Raw genomic sequence first — 5,497 nt, forward strand, 5'->3', positions numbered from 1 at the left:
GTTTCTGACCTCAGGTCTGCTTGGTTACCGGTTCTAGTTTGCACACCATGGCAAACTGTTGGATGTGCATGGTTCCCAGGAAATACTGTTCCAGTTTGCATATCATGGCAAACTGGTGTATATGCGTGCTTCCCAACGAATCGTGCTGCTTGTTTGTGTTTTTTTTTTGCATGGAGTGCGTACGCATCATTCAAAGGCGTGAGCAAAGCCAGGCAGCTGAGCGCCGTCGGCTGCTGAGCCTTGAGAACCGCAAGGTCGGCCAGGTCAGCCGATCCAAACATAGTCGGCTGACCTGGCGTGGATCAGCCGATCTGGTCAGGGATAAGGTCGTCAGACACAGGTTATCGTGTGTGACGGTGTGACCGAAAGCGGTGTGACCGAACGGGAACGGTGTGACCGAACGCGTCCATGTCTTACTCATCCGAACGATGGTGGCGCAACCTGACCGGAAACGGAACGGAACGGAACTGAACGGAGCGGAGCGGAACGGAACGGAGCAAACCGGAACGGAACGGAACGGAACGGAACGGAACGGAACGGAACGGAGCAGAACAGAACAGAACAGAACATAACGGAACGGAACGGAACGGAACGGGGTGGGATAGGAACGGAACGGAACGGAACGGAACGGAACGGAACGGGACAAGACGAGACGAGACGGGACGGGACGGGACGGGACGGGACGGGACGGGACGGGAGCGGGACGTGGAGCAGCGCTGCATCGTTACGGGGAGCATCATTAGGCCGACCCTGCATGTAGCATGCCCTGCATACAGCGTGCCCGGCATACAGCGTGCTCGGCAAATGGTATCAGTGTGCGGCGTCGACATAGAACCGAGCGGATAAAACATTCATCTTCGACTCCTCCATTTTGGAAATACCTGTCCTATATTTGGATGTCAAGTTGATGTTGCAAGCTGTTCGACAATTTGACTTTCATGTTTGCATTATTTGATGTAAATTTCACGGGTTGAACGGCATACTGCGTATTTGTCCTCAACCGAGTCAGCGGCACTGTTGGCACGAATGTTTTTCGGCTGGCGAATTGGCTTTCGGTCTTTTTTATTTCCCGGCAGGTAAAGAAGCAAATTCTAAGTATCATTATGTTTAAATATGTAACTATATAAATACGTATATGTATGTGCTGTATGCTGTGTGAGAACATAATTGTTGTACAGTATGTTTTTCTTCAAATTTTCGATCTCACGAACACACTTCCTCCATGAGATACACTAAATCCTCAAATTTTGCAGCGCTTCGCCGCAGATAAAATATCATCAGGCAATTATAAGTATGCGTAATATTCAAACAGCACTGTACACTGGTCTGATCTAAACAATGTTCAGAAAAAGAACAATGAGACATGAACTCGGAAAGGCTGGTCGCAGGGAAAAACTTGCAATGAATCGATTATGGTGGTTTGGAGAAAACTGTAGGAATTCATTCAAAATTCCCGAAGGAATCCTCAGGAGGGGAAAAATTCCATTCTTTCCGCAGGCGACGAACCGTCGAACAAGCGAAGTGTGCCCCTTGCATTGACCTGGCGTTTGATCACTGGGTCGTTGTCTCGGATGTACACTGCACTGTCTGCTCGCTTAATAGTTCGCTGCCTATAGCCAGAATGTGATAATTTTCCCTGCTGGAGGCTCCCTCGGAACCTTTGGGCGGTTTGTCCATGGTTTTGTCCGAACCACCGTTATTAGTTCATCGTGAATGTCCATTGCGATCGGCCTTTACGGAGGGTATGTCTTATATTGATTTAACCGAACGTGATGCAAATCAAACCGGTATAACGTATGCATTGAAAATATCGCTCACTTGTGATTGCTTGGTCGTGTCCTAGGCAGCCGAAACATTACAAACATTTCAAGATTGAGTATCTCATGAGCATCGTTACGGAAAGTATGTTCGTAAGACCGAGAATTTGAAAAAGATATTACACAACGAATATGCCGTTATCCACAGCACTCTGCATAAAGGGGAACCAGCTCCAGAAGTACACACACACATTACACACACGTACGCACGCACGCACGCACGCACACACGCAAGCACGTACACATGGATGCTATATATATATATATATATATATATATATATATATATATATATATATATATATACAGAAACAGTCAAGATTCGACGGCAATAGCACTGCTTGCTATCATCTATATAATTCAACAACGTTTTCCGTCCCGGTGGCTCAGTTCGTGAAAGCGTCTGTCTTCCATTTCACCGATCCATGATGGGGTGAGTTTGAGTCGCCTAGGTGCTCGCTTTTTGCTCCGTGCAGGTATGATCTGCGGCCGGTGGCAGTGGCCACGCTAAAGGTCAGCTGGTGTCAGAGGGCTGGATAAACCGTGCCAAGCCTTGCGGCACGTTGAGCTTTCGCCACCAAACTCTGCCGTCGTCCTGGAATTGAGCCATCTAATAGCAGGGGTCAGGGCTCACACAACAAGCACTGCTTAGTGTGAGTTCCGATCACAAAAATTCATCCGTTCAGAACGTTTGGATTAGATAAAAAAGCTTTGATGCATTGTGTATCATAATCAGTTATATCACGTGTTTGGCAATTTTCAAGCTATTCTGTTTGTGCGCAGAAAAATCATGTTCAATTGATGACCATTGACCATATCTAGCGGTGCCTGTTAAATGCACTTTTATTTCCTTGTACCTTTGTACCCTTATGTTCCGATGGTGATATGCAATGTATCGAAACGTTGACGAATTTTATAAACGATAGTGATGGCTGTCCTTGCCATCCAGCTTTTACAGCTTACTCCTCTCATTATCTGAGGATCATCTATGTATGTGCGCATTTATATATATATATATATATATATATATATATATATATATATTCATTTCCTTCTTTCAATCCAAGCTTTCAATTTCAATCTTTCTTTCCAATTTTCAATCTTTCTTTTCAAGCTTTCAATCCAATCTTTGGATTCGGAAATGATTTGGATTTGGATTTGGATTGGAAATCTTTGGATTTGGAAATGGCTTTCAATCCAAGCACCAGCGGGCTTGATTAACGCGTGAGGCTGCAGGCTGCTTCCGAAATGATGCCTGCAATTTGCGTGCGATTAGAGCGCTTCCTTTAGACTGCAGTCAGGTCAGAGGGAATGGTTGCTAAGCAACGAGTCTGGACATTTCAAACATTTTAAATAATTATCGTCGGCACTAATTTTAGCGCTGCAGTATTGTCAGGGCCGCGCGAACGATGATCTTCACGAAAGGCGCCGGTGAGTCAGATTGAAGGCTTCGAGGGTGGATGTTTCGTTGTGCTAGATGCACCAGGTATGTCCGGTAATGAGCTATATGATAGGTGTTTGATGTCCTATTTGAGCAGCTGCTGTAAAGTGTATCAGAAGCATAAGACGCAACCACTGTGATTGCTTTATCATTCGCCAAAAGTACCAGTGTGTCGACTGCCTGGCCGGCCGAATTAGTTATGGTATGTGCATAAGGCGGGTGAGGTGCATGGTAATAGACACCGCGTAGAACGAAGCTCAGTACAAAAAACAACAGTATGAAACTAGAAATACACTAGATTTGCGATGTGGGCTAGATTTTTAGCAAACAAGTTAGCATATTGTATAGGAAGCATGCAACAAAATCTTCTGGCACGTCCTGGCTTTGAACCCATAGCCCTGCGATCTCGAATCGAGCATGTCACCATCTGAGGCACTGAGACAGCTAGGTTTATTGCGAAAGTCCGGTAATTCACGGGGGACCGTGCACGAAAACTATGACTCGGTACGTCGCGGTGTTTTTTTTTTTTAGACACAAAATGGTTGATAGATCGGCGCAAGACAATTAAACAATCTTCCGTTTGGTGCCAGGCTTGTCAAATTTGTCCTGACAGCTTCGATTCACAGCCCTGTGAAAAGCAGTGTTTTAACACGTGAATCCTGTGGGCTGGTAGGAAAAGCGAGTCGTGAAGCGGTTCTGCCACGAACGTACTTCGGTGGGGGCTATGCCAGGTGTTTATGTACTTCAGCTGCACCGAGTTGTCAGGCGTTCCTGGCGCAAACGATGCGTTGTAACTTCGAAACGCCTCGGCTGCCCCCGTTTTATTGGTTTTGTAATTTGAGTGAGCTGAGTAACTTTGAGTGTTCTGTCCGGTGGGGTCTCCGGCGACAGATAGGTAGTTTTTCTCTGTACAATTGCACAATGATATTGCTAATCTGGCAACCGTCGCACGTAACCTGGCACAAGGTCTTTCGAGAAGTTGCCGTGCGGTGCGCCGAAGGTATATACTCCGTTCGTTTGCATGTAACGCCATACGCGTGTTGCCAAATTTTGTCAAATGTTTGAGGTCTTCCAAAATCGCGCTTGGACCCAACTACATAGAAATGCAGCGACCAACGCCGAGCCATGTTCATTCAGAAAAATCGTCAGTTGTCGCGCATTTCGCTTGCAATTTCGCGAAATGATTGACAAAATGCAGTGTTGCATCCTGCTCCTCAAGTCTCATGCCTCCACTCCCCCTCTCCCATCCCCACTTCCGCCCCTCTCCCTCCGTGAGGACAGCCGTCGGCGCCGCAGTCGCCCGGCGGCGCCGGCCAGGTCGCAAGAATCTGCTGTCGTCTCGGTGCGTCACTGGTCGTCTCGGGGCGTCACTTCTCGGCATGCGGGCGGCGTAAACATGGCGCAACTCCCTGGCGGCAGACTAATCCGGCACTTACCCCAACCCATCACCGCCTGGTGTCGACAGCAGGCAGAGCGGCCCCAGACACGAAGCGACAGACGCCGAGAAGCAGGAGACCGACAGAGTTTTGCTTTTTCGCAGTCGTCGAGCGGGTTTGCTTTTCAGGGGAAGATTTAGCTCAGTTGGCAAAGGTTTGCACCCCTGATCGCGAGTCATCATTTTTCTGAACTGAGCTTTTTCTAAGCGGGCGATTTGTATAAACTGAAATCGCAGCTTGAGCCCTGTCAACCAGCTATCATGCAGGGCTTAACTAAATTTATTTTCGTATGCGGGTGAGAATTAAGATAGCTTTGCCGTACGATTCATTTGAAGCATGCCGACCTATTATCCACGAATGAATCCAACCGTCATTTGCAACCGAAAACCCCTTTAAATTTAGATAAGACAGTAGGATTAGCCTTATTCCTCGGATAAAAATCAGGAGAATAGAGATACAGTTAGATTGGTTTTTCGGCAACATGCCTTTATCGAGCCTTTTGTAGACACAAAACTCACAATTTGCTGTAAAACAATATCGTTCCGGAAGATCAGCCCCATAAATATGTCAATCTGGTAATTCCAAACGACGAAAGTATCAGGCCAGGCCAATGCCAACTCAGGCTCAGCACGAAAATGTGACGCCCCGGGGCTTTGCTACCGGGACCTGACCGGACAGCGGGACGCACTTGAGCTGGTTTTGTCCTAACGCAATGCAAGCCTTCTAGGTAGCGACCATCCACGGCGTAAGCCTTGAACAGATGCCAGGGGTCTGTGGTTATATGTTGATATGGATGATAAGTA

Source organism: Pollicipes pollicipes, unplaced genomic scaffold (genome assembly GCF_011947565.3).
Source record: "Pollicipes pollicipes isolate AB1234 unplaced genomic scaffold, Ppol_2.1 Scaffold_6052;HRSCAF=7182_pilon_pilon_pilon, whole genome shotgun sequence".
Taxonomy (NCBI): domain Eukaryota; kingdom Metazoa; phylum Arthropoda; class Thecostraca; order Pollicipedomorpha; family Pollicipedidae; genus Pollicipes; species Pollicipes pollicipes.